This window comes from Rhinolophus sinicus, linkage group LG03, assembly GCF_036562045.2.
Source record: "Rhinolophus sinicus isolate RSC01 linkage group LG03, ASM3656204v1, whole genome shotgun sequence".
Taxonomy (NCBI): domain Eukaryota; kingdom Metazoa; phylum Chordata; class Mammalia; order Chiroptera; family Rhinolophidae; genus Rhinolophus; species Rhinolophus sinicus.
The window spans coordinates 108,571,527-108,595,111 of NC_133753.1; the positions used below are offsets into that span (position 1 = coordinate 108,571,527).

The following is a 23,585-nucleotide window of genomic DNA, read 5'->3' on the forward strand; positions in this document are numbered from 1 at the left end:
ACATGACGTTTACCAAGAATCTAATAACTTGAGAGCTATGCAAATTTGAATGGATTTGTTTAGGCTTTCAACTTTAAAATATCATGTTTGTTTTTTAAAAGAAAAAATAGATCCACACGAAGTAATAACTAAATATGAGAGGCCGGTAAATAGTGGAAGCTGAGCACAGAAGACTTTATAAAGACTACAGGCCTTTCCGGAAAAATGGCGGCGGGAGGTGAGCCTCTGTAAAGCTCCCCTGGAATCTACAAAGAATCGAACAACAAAAACTCCACCAAGGACTCCCTGCACAGCAGACAGGCAAGACGAAGAGGCCCACTACCGACTGAAATCACCTACAGGTGGGAGATTCCCGCGAGTGGAGGGAGGAGGAAAGGGAGAAGCGCGCAGAGACGGAACTGCGCGGGCGCAGGATGCAGACCTAGCTCAGTGCGCCGAGCTCGCTGCTTCCCGGAGCTACCGCAGCTGCGGGAGATCGGACTGCTAGGGCTCCGCCAGGGCTCCACAGGGCTGAGGGGACAGCATATAACACGGCTGAACCCAACGCTCACGGCAGAGACCTCGGAGAAAAGACTGAGGGAAAAAGGCTGAAAACGGTGCTTTAAGCCCGCACTGCCGAGCAGAGAACGGAGCCTTAGGCACTGAGACTAGCCGCCCCCTCCCTCCCCTCCCAGAGCTCGCCCCGCCCCCACCTGCCCGGTGCTAGAAGCGAAACAGTAGCAGTGTCAGATCAAAACAACAGAAAATTTGCTATATTTGAGAACTGTGGCCCACAAACACAAATTCACAGCCCAACTAGTTCCGGCAACGGGGCGAGAGCTGTGGAAGCAGGACCGGCTGTGGTGGTGGTCGCCGCCATTGCTCTGGGCCACCTCTCACAACTCACCCCGCCCCTGACCCCACCTAGCTGGGTGGATCCCTGCAGGAGTAAACAGAACTGCTGAAATATACGGGCTCTGAATCAGCAGCTGGAAGAGCTTTTGAACATCAAAAGCTCTCCGCATACCCACCGGGACACTGCGCCCTGTGACCTAGACGAACTATTAACAAAGGAGAAGCCCGTCTCCTAGGGAATCCCCCCATTGCGTGAGAAGTTGGAATAGTGCAGAGAAAACATAGCACTACTGTGTGGGAGAAGAAAAAAAAGTTGCAGTTGGAGAAATAATAAAACATTCTACCAACAAGTACTGGCAAACAAAAGAAAAACTGCTTTCTATCAACCTGTTGCAGAAGTCACTCCTGTAGATGTCTAGGAAGAGAAATAGTAAACCAGTAATCGCCATGAATAACCAAGGCAACAAGATAGCTCAGAAAGAAAGTGAAAAATCTCCAGAGAAGGCACTTAAAGATACAGAGATATGTGACTTAAATGACAGAGAATTCAAGACTGCAGTTCTGAAAAAACTAAACGAGATACAAGAAAACACAGATAGGCAGTTAAAGGAACTCAGAAACTCAATCAAAGAACAGCATGAGCATTTTACGAAAGAGACTGAAATCTTAAAAAAGAACCAAATAGAATTTCTGGAGATTAAGAACTCAATAGAAGAAATTAAGAATGAAATAACCAGCTTAGGTAGTAGAGTTGACCAGATGGAGCAAAGAATCAGTGACATCGAAGATAGAAACCTGGAAATGACACAAATTGAAGAAGAAAGAGACTTGAGACTTAAAAGAAATGAAAGAACTTACAAGAACTTTCTGACTCCATCAGAAAGAGCAATATAAGAATAATGGGCATACCAGAAGGAGAAGAAAGAGAGAAGGAACAGAGAATATATTCAAACAAATTGTCGATGAGAACTTCCCAAATTTGTGGACAGAACTGGACCCTCGAATCCAAGAAGCAAATAGAACACCTAGTTACCTCAATCCCAACAGGCCTTCTCCAAGGCACATTGTATTGAAGCTGTCTAAAATCAACGACAAAGAAAGAATCCTCAAGGCAGCCAGGGAAAAGAAGACGGTAACTTACAAAGGAAAGCCCATTAGATTATCATCAGATTTTTCAGCAGAAACTCTACAAGCCAGGAGGAGTGGAACCAAATATTCAAACTATTGAAAGAGAGAAACCATGAGCCAAGAATAATATATCCAGCAAAGATATCCTTTAGATATGAAGGAGGAATAAAGACCTTTCCAGACATACAGAAGCTGAGGGAATTTTCTAATACACGACCTGCACTACAAGAAATACTAAAGGAGGCTATTCGACCACCATCAACAGGGACAATTTGTGGCAACCAAAACTCAAAAAGGGGAGAGTAAAGGCCTGAACCGAATATGGGAATGGAGAAAGTAAGCGTGCTGAAGAAAAGGGAATGCTGTTAATATGAAACTTTCTTTTACGTAAACTTAATGGTAACCACTAAAAATAAATCCAGAATTGAAATACATACCGCAATAAAAGAAGAAACAGAGGGAAACATCATAGAATACCACCACACAGAAATAATAGACAACAACAAAAAAAAGGCAAAGAAACAATGGAGACACAGCCTTACCAGAAAACTAAAGATAGAATGACAGGAAATCCTCACATATCAATAATCACCCTAAATGTAAATGGACTGAACTCACCAATAAAAAGGCACAGAGTAGCAAACTGGATCAAAAACCTAAACCCAACCATATGCTGTCTCCAAGAGACACATCTCAGCTACGAGGACAAGCATAGACTCAAAGTGAAAGGGTGGAAATTGACACTCCAAGCAAATGGTACCCAGAGAAAATCAGGTGTAGCCATAATGATATCAGATGAAACAGACTTCAAGGTGAAAAAGATAACAAGAGACAAAGATGGACATTTCATAATGGTGAAGGGGGCTGTACAACAAGAAGACATAACAGTCATCAATATTTATGCCCCCAATCAGGGAGCACCGAAATACACCAAGCAACTACTAACAGAACTAAAGGGAGAAATTGACCAAAACACAATTATACTAGGGGACTTAAATACATCATTGACAGCTATGGATAGATCATCCAAACAGAAAATAAATAACGAAATAGTAGCCCTAAATGACACATTAGATGAAATGGACATAATTGACATTTATAGAGCACTTCATCCTAAAACATCAGACTATACATTCTTTTCTAGTGTACATGGAACATTCTCAAGGATAGACCATATATTGGGACATAAAATCAGTCTCAACAAATTTAAGAAGATTGAAATCATACCATGCATATTCTCTGATCACAAGGCTTTGAAATTGGATATCAACTGTAAAAAGAAAGCGGAAAAACACAAATACATGGAGATTAAACAACATACTTTTAAAGAAGGACTGGGTCAAAGAAGAAATTAGAGGAGAGATCAAAAGATACATAGAAACAAATGACAATGAAAATACATCCTACCAAAATTTTTGGGATGCAGCGAAAGCAGTTTTAAGAGGGAAATTTATCTCATTACAGGCCTATCTCAAGAAACAAGAAAACTCCCAAATAAATAACCTCATGTTACACCTTAAAGAACTAGAAAAAGAAGAACAAGTAAAACCCAAGGTCAGCAGAAGAAAGGAAATAACAAAAATTAGAGCAGAACTAAATGAAATAGAGAACAAAAAGACAATAGAAAAAATTAATGTGACAAAGAGCTGGTTCTTTGAAAAGATTAACAAAATTGACAAACCCTTGGCTAGACTTACTAAGATAAAAGAGAGAAGACACTGATTAACAAAATCAGAAACGTAAAAGGGGAAGTTATCACGGACACCACAGAAATACAAAGGATCATCCAAGAATACTATGAAGGACTATATGCCACCAAATTCAACAACCTAGAAGAAATGGACAAGTTCTTAGAAACATATAGCCTTCCAAGGCTGAACCATGAAGAACTGGAAAATCTAAACAGACCGATCACCAGTAACGAAATTGAATCAGTCATCCAAAACCTTCCCAAAAGCAAAAGTCCGGGACCAGATGGCTTCACTAGTGAATTCTACCAAACCTTCAAAGAGGATCTAATACCAATTCTGCACAAACTCTTCCAAAAAATTGAAGAAGAGACAGTACTCTCTAACTCATTTTATGAGGCCAACATTACCCTGATACCAAAACCTGGTAAGAACAGCACAAAAAAAGAAAACTACAGACCAATATCTCTAATGAATACCGATGCAAAAATCCTAAATAAAATTCTAGCAAATCGAATACAACAATGCATTAAAAAGATTATTCATCACGACCAAGTGGGGTTCATCCCGGGGGCACAAGGATGGTTCAACATACGCAAATCCATCAATGTGATACATCACATAAACAAAATAAAGGACAAAAATCATATGATTATATCAATTGATGCAGAAAAAGCATTTGACAAGATACAACATCCATTTATGATTAAAACACTTAATAAAATGGGTATAGAAGGAAAATATCTTAACATAATAAAGGCCATATATGACAAGCCCTCTGCTAATCTCATAATTAATGGAGAAAACATGAACCCCTTTGCTCTACGTTCAGGAACACGACAGGGATGTCCCCTATCACCTCTGCTTTTCAACATAGTGTTAAAGTCCTTGCCAGAGCAATCAGGCAAGAGAAAGAAATAAAAGGCATCCAAATTGGGAATGAAGAAGTTAAATTATCACTCTTTGCAGATGACATGATGCTATATATAGAAAACCCTAAAGACTCCACCAAAAAGCTATTAGAAACAATCAACGAATACAGTAAAGTTGCTGGCTACAAAATCAACGCACAAAAGTCCATTGCCTTCCTATATACTAACAATGAAATCTCAGAAAAGAAATAAAAACAATTCCTTTTGCAATTGCAGCAAAAAGAATAAAATACCTAGGAATAAACTTAACCAAGGATGTGAAAGACCTATATGCTGAAAACTATAAGACATTTTTGAAAGAAATTGAAGAAGACACAAAGAAATGGAAAGACATTCCGTGCTCATGGATTGGAAGAATCAACATAGTTAAAATGGCCATATTACCCAAAGCAATATACAGATTCAATGCAATCCCCATCAAAATCCCAATGGCATATTTTAAAGAAATAGAACAGAAAATCATCAGATTTGTTTGGAACCACAAAAGACCCCGAATAGCCAAAGCAATCTTAAGGAAAAAGAACAATAATGGAGGTATCACACTTCCTGACTTTGGCTTGTACTACAGGGCTACAATAATCAAAACAGCATGGTATTGGCAGAAAAACAGACACATAGACCAATGGAATAGAATTGAGAACCCAGAAATAAAACCACATAAATATGGACAGATAATTTTTGACAAAGAAGCTAAAACATACAATGGAGCAAAGACAGCCTCTTCAATAAATGGTGCTGGGAGAATTGGATAGCCACGTGCAAAAGAATGAAACTGGACTGCTATTTGTCACCATGTACCAAAGTTAATTCAAAATGGATCAAAGACTTAAGCATAAGACCTGACACAATAAACTGCATAGAAGAAAACATAGGTACTAAACTTATGGACCTTGGGTTCAAAGAGCATTTTATGAACTTGACTCCAAAGGCAATGGAAGTAAAAGCTAAAATAAACGAATGGGACTATATGAAACTTAAAAGCTTCTGCACAGCAAAAGAAACCATTGACAAAATAAAGAGGCCACCAACTGAATGGGAGAAGATTTTTGCAAACAGTGCCTCCGATAAGGGGCTAGTATCCAGAATATACAAGGAACTCATGCAACTCAACAACAAAAAACAAACAACCCAATTGAAAAATGGGCAGAGGACTTGAAGAGACATTTCTCCAAAGAGGACATACAAATGGCAAATAGACATATGAAAAATGCTCAACATCACTAATCATCAGAGAAATGCAAATCAAAACCACAATGAGATATCACCTCACCCCAGTCAGAATGGCTATCATCAACAAGACAAATAGTAACAAATGTTGGAGAGGCTGTGGAGAAAAGGAACCCTCATACACTGTTGGTGGGAATGCAGACTGGTGCAGCCGTTATGGAAGGCAGTGTGGAGGTTCCTCAAAGAATTACGAATAGAATTGCCATATGACCCAGCAATCCTCTCCTGGGTATCTACCCAAAAATCTGAAAACATTTAGAGATAAAGACACGTGTGCTCCAATGTTCATTGCAGCTTTGTTTACGTGGCCAAGACATGGAAACAACCAAAATGTCCTTCGATAGATGAATGGATAAAGAAGTTGTGGTATATATACACAATGGAATACTATTCGCAGTAAGAAAAGATGATATAGGAACATTTGTGACAACATGGATGGATCTTGAGAGAGTAATGCTGAGCGAAACAAGTCAGGCAGAAAAAGCAGAGAACCATGTGATTTCACTGATATGTGGTATATAAACCAAAAACAACAAAAGAACAAGACAAACCAATGAGAAACAGAAACTCATAGACACAGACAATAGTTTAGTGGTTGCCAGAGGGTAAGGGGGCAGGGGTGGGGGTGGGAGATGAGGGTAAGGGGGATCGAATATATGGTGATGGAAGGAGAACTGACTCTGGGTGATGAACATACAATGGGATTTATAGATGATGTAATACAGAATTGTACACCTGAAATCTATGTAATTTTACTAACAATTGTCACCCCAATAAATTTAAAAAAAAAAAAAATTTGCTGAGGCTAGTTTTATGTCGCAATATATGGTCTATCCTTGAGAATGTTCCATGTACACTGAAAAAAAAATGTATAGTCTGATGTTTTAGGATGAAGTGCTCTATATATGTCAATTATGCCCATTTCATCTAATGTGTCATTTAGGGCTGCTATTTCGTTATTTATTTTCTGTTTGGACGATAACTCCATAGCTGTCAATGATGTATTTAAGTCCCCTAGTATAATTGAGTTTTGGTCAATTTCTCCCTTTAGTTCTGTTGGTAGTTGCTTGGTGTATTTCGGTGCTCCCTGATTGGGGGCATAAATATTGATGACTGTTATGTCTTCTTGTTGTACAGTCCCCTTCACCATTATGAAATGTCCATCTTTGTCTCTTGTTATCTTTTTCACCTTGAAGTCTGTTTCATCTGATATCATTATGGCTACACCTGATTTTCTCTGGGTACCATTTGCTTGGAGTGTCAATTTCCACCCTTTCACTTTGAGTCTATGCTTGTCCTTGTAGCTGAGATGTGTCTCTTGGAGACAGCATATGGGTGGGTTTAGTTTTTTTATCCAATCGCTACTCTGTGCCTTTTTATTGGTGAGTTCAGTCCATTTACATTTAGAGTGCTAATTGATATGTGTGGATTTCCTATCATTCTATCTTTAGTTTTCTGGTAAGACTGTGTCTCTATTGTTTCTTTGACTTTTTGTTGTTGTCTATTATTTCTGTGTGGCGGTATTCTATAATGTTTCCCCATTTCTTCTTTTATTACTGTATATATTTCAGTTCTGGATTTTTTTTTGAGTGGTTACCAGTAAGTTTATGTAAAAGAAAGTTTGATATTTAGAGTATTCCATTTTCTTCAATATGCTTACTTTCTCCATTCCCATATTCCGGTTCAGGCCTTTACTCGCCCCCTTTTCATGTTTTGGTTGCCACAAATTGTCCCTGTTGATGGTGGTCAAATAGTCTCCTTTAGTATTTCTTGTAGTGCTAGTCATGTATTAGAAAATTTCCTCAGATTCTGTATGTCTGGAAAGGTCTTTATTCCTCCTTCGTATCTTTAGGACATCTTTGCTGGGTATATTATTCTTGGCTCATAATTTCTCTCTTTCAATAGTTTGAATATTTGGTTCCACTCCTTCCTGGCTTGTAGAGTTTCTGCTGATAAATCTGATGATAATCTAATGGCTTTCCTTTGTAGGGTACCATCCTCTTTTCTCTGGCTGCTTTGAGGATTCTTTCTTCATCTTTGATTTTTGACACCTTCAATACAGTGTGCCTTGTAGAAGGCCTGTTGGGGTTGAGATAATTAGGTTTTCTATTTGCTTCTTTTTTTTTTCTTTTCTATTTGCTTCTTGGATTCGAGGATCCAGTTCTTTCGACAAGTTTGGGAAGTTCTCATCAACTATTTGTTTGAATATACTCTCTGTTCCCTTCTCTCTTTCCACTCCTGTTATGCTCATTATTCTTATATTGCTCTTTCTGATGAAGTCAGAAAGGTATTGTAGAGTTCTTTCATTTCTTTTAAGTCTCAAGTCTCTTTCTTCTCCATCCGTGTCATTTCCAGGTTTCCATCTTTGATGTCACTGACTCTTTTCTCCATCTGGTCAACTCTATTAACTAAGCTGGCTATTTCATTCTTCATTTCTTCTATTGACATCTTAATCTCCAGAAATTCCATTTGGTTCTTTTAAAATTTCAATCTCTGTGGTAAAATGTTCATGTTGTTCTTTGGTTGTGTTTCTGAGTTCATTAAACTGCCTTTCTGTATTTTCTTGCATCTCTTTGAGTTTTTTCAGAACTGCAATCTTGAATTCTCTGCCATTTAAGTCACATATTTCCGTATCTTTAAGTTCCTTTTCTGGAGACTTTTCACTTTCTTTCTGAGCTGTCTTTTTGCCTTGGTTATTCATGGCAATCAATGATTTATTATTTCTCTTCCTAGACATCTACAGGAGTGGCTCTTCAACAGGTTGATAGGAAGAGGTCTTTCCTTTGTTTTCCAGTACATGTTAGTAGAATGTTTTATTTTCTCTCCGACTGCAGCCTTTTTTTTTCTCTCTCACACTGTAGTGCTATGTTTTCTCGGCACTATTTCAGCTTCTCACACAATGGGGGTATTCCCTGGGAGACGGGCTTCTCCTCCGTTAACAGTTCGCCTGGGTCGCAGGTGCATTGTCCTTGTGGGTATGCAGAGAGCTTTTGAAGTTTCAAAGCTCTTCCTTCACCAGATTTAGAGCCCGTGTGTTTCAGCAGTTCTGTTTACTCCTGCAGGGATCCGCCCAGATAGGTGGAGACACGGGCGGGGTGAGTTGTGAGAGGTGGCCCAGAGCAATGTAGGCAACCACTGCCAGAGCCAGTCCTGCTTCCACAGCTCCCTCCCCTTGGCCAGAACTAGTTGGGCTGTGAATCTGTGTCTGAGGACCACAGTTCTCAGAATAGCAAATTTTCTGTTCTTTTAATCTGACACCACTACTGTTCTGCTTCTAGCACTGGGCAGGTGGGGACGGGGCGAGCTCTGGGAGGGTAGGGATGGTGTGGCAAGTCTCAGTGCCTACGGCTTCCATTCTCTGCTCAGCAGTGAAGGCTTAAACCACCATTTTCAGCCTTCTTCCTTCAGTCTTTGCTCTGAGGTCTCTGCTGTGAGCGTTGGCTTCAGCCATGTTATGTGCTGTCCCCTCAGCCCTGTGGGCCATAAACGGAGCCCTAGCAGTCCGAGTTCTTCCCTCTCCCGCAGCTGCGGTACTTCCGGAATGCAGCGAGCTCGGAGCACTGAGCTAGATCTGTGTCCTGCGCCCACGCTGCTCCGTCTCCGCACTTCTCCCTTCCCTCCTCTCCCGCTCACGCAACTCACCCACCTTTAGGTGAATTCAGTAGTGGGCCTCTTCATCTTGCCTGTCTGCTGTGCAGAGAGTCCTTTGTGGAGTTATAGTTGCTCGATTTGTTGTAAATTCCAGGAGAAATTTCCAGAGGCTCACCTCACGTCGCCATTTTGATGATGTCTCTATCTTAAGATTTTTAATAGTTACAAATAATGAAACTGTGGTTGAATTTCCTTCCACAACAATTTAATTGCATAGTATTATTTATCTCTGATTTGAATAATACTGACAGAGCAATAAAAATACACATTTCTTCAAGATCTTAATCTATCTTTTATAATATGGCATACAAACAGAACTTCAAGAACAGCAACATTTTTTAAGTGTTTAACTCCTATTTTTATGTACCCGCCCATGTAAGCACCACCTAGAATGAGAGAACATTCCCAGCCTCCAAAATGGCTTCTTTGTGTTGCACCCCATCAGTATCCCAAATATAACCACTCTTCTGACTACTACACAGATCACTTTTACCTATTTTCGAACTTCATATAAATGGAAACTTGCATTATATACTCACTCATTTGTCTGGCATTTTATGCAAAGGATAATATTGAGTCAGCCATGTTGCGTGTATCACACTTTGTTCCTTTTTTATTGCTTAGTATCTCATTTTATGAACATACCATGATATCTGTCCAGCTTTTGGCTATAATTCTGAGTAATGCCACTATAAATACTTTTGTATAAGTCTTTTGATATAATTTCCTTAAGTGTATATAACTTCTTTCTGTTGCAGCACATACCCAGTAGTGTATCTGATGGGTCATAAGGTAGGCATATGTTTGCTAAGTAGCCATAACAAATATTTTTCCTAAGGGGCTATACTAGTTTACTCTCCTAGCAACATAGAGTTCAACTGGCTTACATCCCTGTCAACACTCTGTACTGTCCATCCATTTAATATTAACCATTCTGGTAGAATGTAGGGGTATCTCACTATGATTTTAATTTGCATTTAATAATACTAAGTCATAATATTAAGCCTACTCATTTATTTACTTACTTAGAACAATGAAAAGATTAATCTATTCAAAAATTATATACTAAATGAAGGAAAGGGTCAGGACTCCTAAAAAGTGGAAAGAAATGTGGCTCTACTTTTAAACTTTTCTAAAGCAGGTGATCTTTGGAAGCAAGCCCTCTTTCTTCTAGGGACCAGCTAGGCCAGTGCTGAGTCAACCTATATAGTTGACTTAACTTATTTAAAAAAATTTTTTTATATGGGTTAGAGTCTAGTATTCATTCATTTCAGCGTGAAGAGTCCTTTAGCATCTGTTGGAGGCAAGTTGGAGGCCGCTGACAAATTCTCTGCATTTTCGTTTATGGGGATTGTCTCAGTTCTCCTTCATATTTGAAGGACAGTTTTGGCAGATAAATAAGTCTTACTATTTTTCCTTTTAGCACTATATCATCCTGCTGCTTTCTGGAATCCATGGTTTCCAATAAAAAGACAGTTGTTACTCTTACTAAGGGTGCATTGTATGTCACGTGTCCTTTTGCTGCTTTAAAGATTCTCTTTGTTTTTCTACAGTTTGATTATGATGTGTTTAGTGCAGATCTCTTTGGTTTTATCCTACTTGAAGTTCATTGAACATCTGGTGTATGTACATACATGTTTTTCATTAAAATTGGGGTTTTCAACCATTATTTCTTCAAATATTCTTTCTGCCCCATTCAGTATTTCCTCTTGTTGTAGAATTCCCATTGTGTCAGTGTTGGTACACTGATGATGTTCCACAGGTCTCACAGGTTCTGTACACTTTGTATTTTTTTTTGTTCCTCAGATTGGTTAATAACAATTGACTTATCTATAAGTTTGTTTTCTTTCTTTCTTCTTCTAGCTTAGATCTCCTCTTGGGCCCAATGAGTTAATTTTTCATTTCAGTTATTGTACTTTTTAACTCCAGAATTTCTATCTAATTTGTCATTACAATTCTATCTCTTTATTGATATTCTCTATTTGGTGAGACATTGCTCTCATACTTCACATTTGCTTTATTTTTTTAATGTATATATTTAAAGTATACAACGTTATGTTTAAATATATAGAACATTGTGAAATGATAACTACAGAAAAGCTGATAAACATATACATCACCTTTTTGTATGTGTGGTGAGAACACTTAAGATCTACTCTCAGCAAATTTGAAGTATACAATACAGTATTGTATTGTACACTGTAGTATTATCAACTACAGTCACCATGTTGTATATTAGATTTCAAGAACTTACTCATCCTACATAACTGAAGCTTTCATCTAATGGGAAAATGTTGGTCAAAGGATAGTTTCATTTATTATCCAATCTAAAGATTAGGGAAAAAAGCATACATAACCTATGAGACCAGTGGGACATCATTTCCTCTAACTCTTTGCCCCTGATAACCACCATTCTACTTTCTGCTTCTATGTATTTGACTTTTTCAGATTCTACATGCAAGTGAAATCATGCAGTATTTGTCTGTCTCTGTCTGGCTTACTTCACTTAACAATGTATTCCAAGTTCATCTATGTTTTCACAAATGACAAAATTTCCTTCTTTTTTAAGGCTGAATCCCACTGTGCATGTATATACCACATCTTTATCCATTCATCTGTCAATGGCACTTGGTTGTTTTCACATTTTGGCTGTTGTGAATAAAGCTTCAGCGAACATGGGAGGGCAGATATCTGACATACTGGCTTCATCTCCTTTAAATATATACCCAGAAGTGGGAAATGCTGAATTATATGGGACTTCTCTTTTAAATTTTTTGAGGCACCTCCTTACTGTTTTAGATAATGGCTATACCAATTTACATTCTCACCAACAATGTACAAAGGTTCCCTTTTCTCTACATTCTCACCAACATTTTTTATCTTCGGTCTTTTTGATAACAGCTGTCTTAACAGCAGGTGTGAGATAATCTCTCATTGTATTTTGATTTGCATTTCCCTGATGATTAGTGATGTTGAGCACCTTTTCATATACCTGTTGGGCATTTGTATGCCTTCTTTGGAAAAATGTCTATTCAAATCTTTTGCCATTTTTTAATTGGGTTACTTGGTTTTTTATTTATAGAGTTGTATTTCTTACATAGTTTGGATATAAACCATTTATCACATATATGGTTTGCAAATATTTTCTCCCATTCTGTAGTTTGCCTTTTCATTTTGTTGATTATTTCCTATGCTATGCAGAAGCTTTTAGTTTGATGTAGTTCAACTTGTTTATTTTTGCTGTTACTTCCTGTGTTTGTGGTGTCATGTATAAAAACCTTTACCAAGACTAACGTCAAGAAGTTTTTCCCTATGTATTTGTCTATAAGTTTTATGGATTCAGGTATTATGGTTAAGTTTAATCCACTTCAAGTTGATTTTTGTGTATAGTGTAAGATTAGGGTTCATTTTCATTCTTTTGCATGTGGATATCCAGGTTTCCCCACACCATTTGTTGAAGAGACAATCCTTTCCTCATTGTACATTCTTATTGTCAAAGATTAGACAACTGTTTTGCATGGAGATATTTCTGGGGTCTCCATTCTGTCCCATTGGTCTATGTGTCTGTTTTATGTGAGTAACACACAATAAGTAGAATAATAATCAATCAAAACTGACAGATGTTAGAGGAATAACAGATAAACATATTATTTAACATGCTTATAGAATACAGTCATATAAGTGCAGACATGTGCGATATTGTGATTTATCTTAAATATATATTTGGTCTTCGTCTACCATTTCTGGCACATAGATCCTAAAACCTTTGAAATTGCTTAAGTGATTAGAGGGATAACGGAATCTTTCCTTATGTTAATGAGGTGACTTTTGGAAACCCCAGGTAACCTAAGGATGGTGGCTGGTTGACAGGGGAACCAACCACGTAATGTGAGGGTCAGAAGTTTCAATCCCACCATTCAACCTCCTAGAAGGCGAGAGGGGCTAGAGATTGAATTTAATCACTGATGGCCAATGGTTTAATTAATCACACCTACATAATGAAGCCACCATGAAAATTCAAAAGGATGGGGTCTGGAAAGCACCCAAGTTTGTGAACATATCCACATGCCTGGAGAATGGTGCACCCCACACTCCACAGGATAGAAGCTCCAGTGTTCAAGATACTTCCAGACCTCACCCTATATATCTTTTCACCTGGGTGTTCACTTATACCCTTTAATAATTAAAGGATAAGTAAACTGGTTTCCTGAGTTCTGTGAGCAGCTGTAAAAAATTAATGGAACCTGTGGTTAATTAATACACAATGGAATATTATTCGGCAGTAAGAAAAGATGATATAAGAACATTTGTGACAACATGGATGGATCTTGACAGTATAATGCTAAGCAAAATAAGTCAGGCAGAAAAAGCAGAGAACCATATGATTTCACTGATATGTGGTATATAAACCAAAAGCAACAAAAGAACAAGACAAACAAATGAGAAACAAAAACTCATAGACACAGACAATAGTTTAGTGGTTACCAGAGGGTAAAGGGGGTGGGGGCTGGGAGAGGAGGGTAAGGGGGATCAAATATATGGTGATGGAAAGAGAACTGACTCGGGGTGGTGAACACACAATGGGATTTATAGATTATATAATACAGAATTGTACATCTGAAATCTATGTAATTTTACTAACAATTATCATCCCAATAAAGAAAAATAAAAAATAAAAAAGTAATGGAACCAAGAAAGGGATTGTGGGAACCTCCAATTTATAGTCAGTTGGTCAGAAGTGCAGGTGACTACCTAGACTTGTTACTGGCATTTGAATTAAGGGCAGTCATGTGGTTCCAGTGAGACTGAGCCCTTAACCTGTAGGATATGATACCCTTCAGGTAGATAATATCAAAACTGGGCTGGCCCGGTGGCTCAGGCGGTTAAAGCTCCATGTTCCTAACTCCGAAGGCTGCCGGTTCGATTCCCACATGGGCCAGTGGGCTCTCAACCACAAGGCTGCTGGTTCAACTCCTCGAGTCCCGCAGGGATAGTGGGCTCCGCCCCTTGCAACTAAGATTGAACACGGCACCTTGTGCTGAGCTGCCGCTGAGCTCCTGGATGGCTCAGTTGGTTGGAGAGCATCCTCTCAATCACAAGGTTGCCAGTTGGATTCCTCAACTCCCGCAAGGGATGGTGGGCTGCGCCCCCTGCAACTAGAAAAATGGCAACTGGACCTGGAGCTGAGCTGTGCCTTCCACAACTGAGGGCTGAAGGGACAACTAAGACTGAAAGGACTGTCCTAAGACTGAAAGGACAACAACTTGAAGCTGAAAGGCACCTTCCACAACTAAGATCGAAAGGACAACAACTTGACTTGGAAAAAAGTCCTGGACATACACACTGTTCCGCAATAAAGTCCTGTTCCCCTTCCCCAATAAAATCTTAAAAAAAAAAAAAAAAAGAAAGAAAGAATAAACTGAGTTAAATCTGTGGGACACTTGGTCAGCGTTCTCTGAGAATTTGAGAATTGCTTGGTAGTATGACCAAAAAAACATAGAACAGAAGACATAAAAGACCCAATCAAACTTTGAAAGATAAAAATTCTGAATTGAGAAATACAGCACAAGGGATTAATGGCAGATTAGATATATTTCAAAAGATAAAATTAATGAACTTAAAGACAAAGCAATAAAACCATCCAGAATGAAAACAAGAAAAAAAATTTAATAAAAAGAGGACTTCCAGTTTCCAGTCCAACAAAAAGAAGGTTGGAAGTCACTGCTCCATCCTGACAACAAGGAAAAGGCTGAACAAACTGAAAAATCAAGAACTCGTCTTAGATCCACCAAGCAAGTGTGGTCACAAGGCAAACTGCCCCCAAAACTGGAGAGACAGAAAGGCTATCATAGTGAGATTCACAACTTACCAGAGCAGAAAGCCACAAGCAGAACCTCCAGGGAGAGCAGTACCAGGGCAAAAAAACCTGACCTGCAATTGACAAATTGCTGGAGGCTCAGAGGGACAACTCTATGAGTTAAAAATTCCAGGGGCAGCTCCACAATTCTCTGAATTTTATGATCTGGAGTGCTACCAGGTTCTTACTGTGATCATTGGAGAAAATCCTCTCCTGCTTCTGTCAGGGATACGGGAAAACTAACCATTTTGAAATATGCCAGAGAATTTTGTTCTTAGCAAGGTTTGCCCTCAAAAGAAACTAATTTACAAGAGCCTAACCTATTAGGGTTTTATCAGAGTCTAACTGACCTGGAGCTGCAGGGAAATACTCAACTCCAGTCCCTTCTGGCCATCCCGTCCAACCTAAGATGAGGGGAAGAAACTGAGAGGTACTTGTTCTTAGCTGAGGGTCACAGGCTCATGAAAAGACTGAGACCTACTCATCAGACAGTAGAATGCGTCCCCTCCCCCTACACCTCAGCACCACGTTACTAATGGTGTGTTTACCAGAATTCCTTTACCCAGTACATCGCACATGTCTTTCAACAAAAAAATTCTAAGGCATACTAAAAGGCAAATAACAGTTTGAAGAGACAGAGCAAGCTCAGAACTACTCAGATGTGGCCGGGATGTTGAAATTATCTGGCCAGGAATTCAAAACAATTATAATTAATATGTTAAGGGTTCTGACGGAAAAAGACATCATGTAAGAACAGATGAATACAGTAAGCAGACAGATGAAAATCTACGAAAGACTCAGAAAGAAATACTAGAGATCAAAACCACTGTAACAGAAATGAAGAATGCCTTTGATGGGTTATTTAATACACTGGACACAGCTGAGGAAAGAATCTCTGAGCTTGAGGATATGTCGACAGAAACTACTAAAACTGAAAAACAAGAAGAAACAAGATGGAAAAAAATAAATGGAACAGAATATACAAGAAATGTGGGATAACTATAAAAGGTGTAACATACGTGTAATGGGAATGAAGGTGAAGAAAGAGACAAAAAAAAGGAACAAAAGAAATATTTGAAGGATTAATGATTGAGAATTTCCTCACATTAATGTCAGATGGTATGATAGTTAATTTTACGTGTCAACTTGACAGGGCTATGGGATGCCCAGACATCTGGTCAAACATTATTCTGGGTGTGTCTGTGAGGGCATTTTGGGGTAGGATTAACATTTGAATCAGTAGACAAAGTAAAGCATTAGGAAGGGATGCCCTTCCTAACATAAGTGGCTATCATCCAACCAATTGAAGACCTGAACAGAACAAAAAGGCCAAGTAAGGGAATTTCTTCTGCCTTAGGGTGGAACTTACACCATCTACTCTTCTGGTTCACAAGCCTGCAGTCTCCGAATGGAAATATATCGGCACTCTCCTGGATCTCTAGATTGCCAACTGCAGATTTTGGGATTTGGGGACTTCTCGGCCTCCATAATCGCATGAGTCAATTCCTCAGAAATATTATTTCTCAATAAACTGCCATATATAGAAATATATACTATATATATGTAACGTATATATAGTATATATGTATGTATATATACATATATACATTACATATACGTTATATATATACAACATATATACACACACACACACACACACATTTCTGGTTCTGTTTCCATCCTACTGGTTCTGTTTCTCTGGAGAACCCTGATTAATACAGACATCAAACCATGGATCCAGGAAGCTCAGAGATGATCTGGCAAGATAAACAGGAAGGAGGGAAGGAAGGAGGGAAGGAAGGAAGGAAGGAAGGAAGGAAGGAAGGAAGGAAGGAAGGAAGGAAGGAAGGAAGGAAGGAAATATAAAAACTATACCTAGGCATATCATATTCAGAGTGCAGAAACTTAAAGATAAGTGAAAAATCTTGAATGAAGCCAGAAGAAAAAAAACCTTACCTATAGAGGAGCAAATATAAGAGTTACATCTGACTTCACTTCAGAAGACATGCAATCAAGTAGAGTGGAGTGAAATATTTAAAGTGCTGAGAAAAAAAATCACCAACCTATAATTCTATATCCTGTGAAATTATTTTTCAAAAGTGACAGGAAAACACTTTTGCAGATGAACAAACATTAAGGAAATTTGTTGCCAGTAGACCTGCCTTGTAAGAAACGTTAAAAGAAATTCTTTAGAGAGAAAGATACTGGTATAGGTCAGAAACTTAGATCTACATGAAAAAAGGAAGAGTATTAGAGAAGGAGTAAATGAAGGTAAATAAAAACTTTAATTTTTCTTATTCATAATTGATCTAACAGATAAGAGTTTGTTCAAAATAATAATAGCAATAATGTATTTAATTATATACAAGGTCAGACAATTAAGTTGGCGAACTCATCCTAGAAAAAGTGCCACATACCTCATTGCTGAATATCACTACGGTCACCCTCGAAGTACTCCCCTTGGGAAGCTATGCAGTGACGCGAGCGCCTGGTCCACCCTTCAAAGCAATTTTGGAACTCTTTTTCTGGAATGGCCATCAGAGCTGTTGTCATATTACTCTTGATGTCCTGAATGTCATCAAAATGTCTTCCTTTCAATATTTCCTTGATCTTCGGATAAAGACAGAAGTCATTGGGGGCCAGATCAGGTGAGTAGGGAGGGTGTTCCAATACAGGTTTCTGTTTACTGTCTAAAAACTCCCTCACAGACAGTGCCATGAGAGCTGGTACATTGTCATGATGCAAGAGGTATGAATTGTTGGCAAAATTCAGATCGTCTAATTTTTTCATGCAGCCTTTTCAGCACTTCCATATAGTCAACTTGGTTAACTGTTTGTCCAGTTGGTACAAATTCATAATGAATAATCCCTCTGATATCAAAAAAAGGTTAGCAACATCGGTTCAACAAGTTCATGAACTTAATTGTCAAACCTCGTATGCTTATTTATAAATGAAATGAATTACAGCAATGATACAAAGGACAGAGGAAGGAATTAGAAATATTTTGTTATTATAAGGTATTTGTACTACCCATCAAGTAGTATAGTGTTATTTGAAAGTGGATTTGAATTAGTTGTGTGTATTGCAGACTCTACAAAAACAACAAAAAGACATTTTTAGAAAAAGTATAACTGATATGCTAAATAAGAAAAAATCTAATCATATGAAATGCTGTATTAAAACCACAAATGGCAGGAAAAGAGTGGAAAACAAAAATAGCAGCAAAGAACAAAGGCAATACAAACAGTAACAAATCAAAAAATCACTTTGAACATCAATGATGTAAATACACCAATTAAAAGAAAATGATTGTGAGAGTGGATCAAAAAACAAGACCCAACTGTATGTTGTCTACAAGAAACCAGCTTTAAATATAAAGACACATATAGCTTAAAAGTAAACAGATGGCAAAAGATATATCATGTTAACCCTAATAAAAACAAACCTAGAGTAGCTATATTAATGATTAAGGAGTCTCTGCAGGAAGACATTATAGTCCTTAATGTGTACACACCAAACAACAAAGAGTCAAAGTCATAAGGCAAAAACGACAGAACTGCAAGGAGAAACAGATGAATCCACTTATAGTTGGAGACCTCAACACCCCTCTATCAGAAATGCACAGATCCAAAGGCAGAAAACGAGCAAGCACACAGCTGAAACCAACAGCATCATCAGTCGACTAGATATAATTCCCATTTATAAACCATTACACTCAGCAACAGCAGAATACACATACATCTTAAGCTCACATGGAACATATACCAAGATAGATCACATTTGGGCCATAAAAAAACAACAGATTTAAAAGAACAGAAATCATACGATGTATGTCCACAAACCACAATGGAATTAAACTAGAAATCAACAGAAAGATAGCTGGGAAAATGTCAAAATACTTGGAGATTAAACAACACATTTCTAAATAGTACAGAAAGAAGAAATCTCTGTAAATGAAAAAATCTAAAAAGAAGAACTATCAAAAAAATTAAATATTTTAAACTAAATGAAAATGAAATTATAAAACACATGGAATCAGCAAAAGTGCTTAGAGGGAAATTTATAGCACTGAATGCACATATAAGAAAAGAAGTAGGAAAAAAAGAAATAATAATTAGAGCAGAATTCAATGAAATTGAAAAAAAGAAAATCAATAGAGAAAAAAATTCAAAAGCTAGTTTTTCAAAAAGATCAGTAAAATTGACACTATTCAGTGCTAAAAAGAAATGAACTATCAAGCCATGAAAAGACATGGGGAAACTTTAAATGCATATTACTAAGTTAAAGAATCCAATATTAAAAGGCTACAAACTGTGTGATTCCCACTACGACATTCTGGAAAAGGCAAAACTATCAAGACAGTAAAAACATCAGTGATTTCCAGGCATTAGGGAGAAGGGAAGAACAAACAGGTGAAGCACAGAGGGTTTTTAGGACAGTGAAACTATTCTCCATGACACTGTAATGGTGGACATATGACAGTGTACATTTATCAAAACTTACAGAATAAACAATATCAAGAAGAAACCCTAATGTAAACTATGGACTTTGGATGATAATGATGTGTCAATGGTTCATCACCTGTAACAAATGTACCAGTTTGGTTTTGCATTGGAACAGGCTGTGTGTGTGTGTGTGTGTGTGTGTGTGTGTGTGTGTCTGTGTGTGTGTGTGTGTGTGTGTTGGGGGCGGGGGTAGTATAGTCACACAACAGCCTAGCCACCTGTCCCCCCATGTCTTTCCTTAAGGAAAGAAGAGTCTGTGAGACTGTGCCTTTCTGGGTCTTTGTTCCATCCTTATGTTTATACCTTATGTCTCTGTCTGGTCCCCAAAAGATGGTTTACAGCCAAAGATGGGTAAGATATCTCACGGGAGATACAATCTAAGCCAGGCAGAACCGAGTGGGGACCCCAAAAGGCTGCCTTAGAAAAATATGGGAAGGGGCCTTGCCTCCCCTTACCCCTGCCTGGGAAAAGCTGTTGCCGGCTCTGCCTTTTCCCTGGCACCTGTTTGTGAGAGAAGTTACAAAAACAATAAAGATCAGTTCTCTCCACTTAGCTCAATGGAACTTACAAAATAAGAGACTTGACCCTTCTGACCCTGAGAAGGTACATACCTTCATTAGGACATTGTGGGACCTTGTGCTTCAGCTGTTGACTGACAAAGGGTGATTGAGCTAAATATTTTTCTGTTCTGATGTGTGAGCTTCAGAGACGGTATACGAAACAATGTTGCTTTCTCTTGTTTTTGCATACCTATTCAATAAAAACCCCCAGTCGGCCATATTCTGGGCTCCAGTCCTCTGAGACTGAGAGACCCCTGGCCTTCTGAGAGATTTAACTGCATTAAGTCTCTGTTTGTTTCTTTCTAAAAAACTTAACCCAAACCGCCCCTTCTCGCACCCTCACTGCCCGTGTTGCGCTGGACGCGACAGGGTAGTACGGAAACTGCCGTCAGCTAAATTTTTTACCGTCAGCTAAATTTTACTGTGAACCAAAGTCTATTTTTTTCACTAAAAAGAGTATCATTGAGATCTGGAACAATTTCAAACAGCTTCATGTTATTTGTAATTGGAGTCTCCAAAGGAGAGAAGAGATCAAATATATTTGAAGAAATCTGTACATGTTTTTCTACATTTTATAGAACTATAAAACCCACAGATCCAAAAAGTTCAACAAAATCCAAATAGAAATTACCAATTCCAGAAATAAGAACCTACAGATCACTACACATTCTACAGATATTAAAATGTTGATAGGGGAATATTATGAACAATGTTATAGACTCAACAACTAAGAAGAAATGAACAAATTCCTTAAAAGACACAAAGTTCACTGAAGAAGAAACAATTTAAATAGCCTTTTATCTTTTAAAGAAATTAAGTTATAGTTTAAAGCGTCCCATATCTGCGAAAAGAACATTTACCAAGCTAGATAAATCAAAACAGAAATCCACACCTATTCAATACAAAATATAGTAAATATGTAGCAAAAACACAGAAAACAAAAGATGAAGAGATCTTAACATGGAAAATGGCTTATAAAAAAGGGCTGACGATTAAACTGACAGATTTCTCAAGAGCAACAGCTCTAACTAGGGGACAGTGGAATATCTTCAAAGCACTACAAAAACATTACTGCCAACCCAGACTGAATAGAACAAAAATATTTCAAAAAGTAAACATTTTTCAAATGAAATTAGAAACATGAAAATGCTTACAAAATAAGAATCCTTAAGTGCATAATATACACAAATGTGAGCAGCAAAAACTGAGCAAAATCCCATCTTTCAGGCAAAAAGAATCGGGAAAAGGGACCACTAGGGCCTAAAGACTATAGGAAACATCCTCATTATTTTTCAGTTTGCTCTCACCTCTTCGCCCTAATGGTGGCACCAGTTATGCCAAAATGCATGATGACAGTACTCAGGGTTTCTCTAAAACTCTGAGAGAAACCCATCCTCTGGCCAGAATAACAAGAAAAGCAGCCTCTGGGAGCCAAGGAATGTTTAGGAAATCCAGGCAGAGAGAGAAAATATCCCATAATTTTGCATATGCATCAGCACAACTTCTAGCTCACACCTGGGGTAGACTGAAGGAAGCACAGCAAAGGCTTTGAGAATTAAACTATAAAATAAATTCCCACCAAAGCTCCATGTTTATAGATGGATGGTGTGTGGACGAGAAAAAAACCAAAGCAGCATAGCAAAGTCTGAAAACTGAACTGATCCTGGAAACACTGTTCACAGAAGGTGCGACAAACTTGTGGTTTAAAACCTAATCAGCTTAATTGCCTACCAAAACAAACAAACAAAATCATCATTCTCCAGAGGATTCCAGGACTTAGAGACTCAAAACAGAATTCCCAAAACCAAGAAAATGTGAACCAAGCTTGAGAAAAAGACAATCAAAAGATGCACAGAATGGGAGGAGACACTTTCCAAGTAATTTGTAAGGCTAGCATAACTATGTAACAAAATCAGACATAGATTGCAACAAAAATGAAAATAACAGGTCAGCATCACTAATGAAATAGATAAAAAAATCATAAACCAAAAGTTAGCATATCAAATCCAGCACAAATCAGTTGGAGCTTTTCCCAGATATTCGAGACTAAATCAACATTTGAAAATCTATTAATGTAACTATATTAGTGTTGGGACGGTTTTTTCCTACAGCCCCCTCTAAGAGCTTCATCCCTTATCGGAGCTGCCTCCCTCCATCCCCTTATCAGAGATGTCTCCCGAGGGCACTATGGTTAGAGGCCTCCCTGTCAAAACAATGTTGAGTGATCACATCTACTAGGGACGGACCTCCCCAGCACCCTGGCCAGATTTCCCCCTAACCCGGAGGCCTAACCCTATAAAACAAAGCGCCTGACCCCAGTTAGTGCTCAGTTCTTTGGGAACAATCCCCCTGATCTTTGCGTGCTGCTTGAGTCTCTCGGTCCTCGTCATTCTTCCGCAACATTAGTAGCTTAAAGGAGAAAAAACATCATACAACTACTTCAGTTAGATAAAAATTTAACCTGTGTGGTGGGCTGTTTCTAAAATGGCTCCCAACAGTTCAGTCATACAGTCCTCTGAACAAATTATGGGTGTGCCTCACTGGTCCTCAGTTGTACAGCAAGGCCTCTAGGAAGCTTAAGCACGTTGTCCTTTAGCCATCACAGCATGAGTACAAAGCAAAGAAGTGTTTACCTCAAAGAGAATTACAGGTATAACTATTATCCAATGGAATGAAACCCAATGACATTTAGAGAAAATTTTTGAGAAAAGTTTATCAGCAGCAACTGGACTTGGACTTAAAAGAGACAGAAATAGTGCACAATGAAAAGACCATTGGATTCCCAAAATTCTCCTGGCACGATAAAACCGCATAGCTGCAAAATATGTGTTATATTTCATGAAAAAAGGAGGATCATTCAAAAGCCCAGAGGGCACAGCTAAAATTCCTGGACAACAATTCCTAGAATTATTCTTATTTGATTGAGACCTGATCAAATGTCCAACATTTTCCCAGATGGATTTCAGAACTGACATGGGCCAGTGAAGCCTCTGTGCTTCCTTTTCCCATTTTAAACAGGAATGTCTATTACCCTATGCCTGTCTCATTGTATATTGAGCTATGGGGGTGGTAGAAACCACCTGTATCTTTAAGTGTCACAGATACTCAGGTTGAGAGCAATTATATTCAAGGACCTATATATAAGGAACTATACCCAGAAGGCTCATCCACAATTAATCCTGATTTAGATAGTGAGATACTGG

General features: G+C 38.3%; 1 long non-coding RNA gene across 4 annotated transcripts in view; it reads right to left on the bottom strand.

Annotated features, from left to right (window-relative positions):
* LOC109438044 (protein-tyrosine sulfotransferase 1) overlaps positions 1-23,585 on the bottom strand; it is a 175,685-nt gene that overhangs the window by 101,632 nt on the left and 50,468 nt on the right. The window lies entirely within an intron of this gene.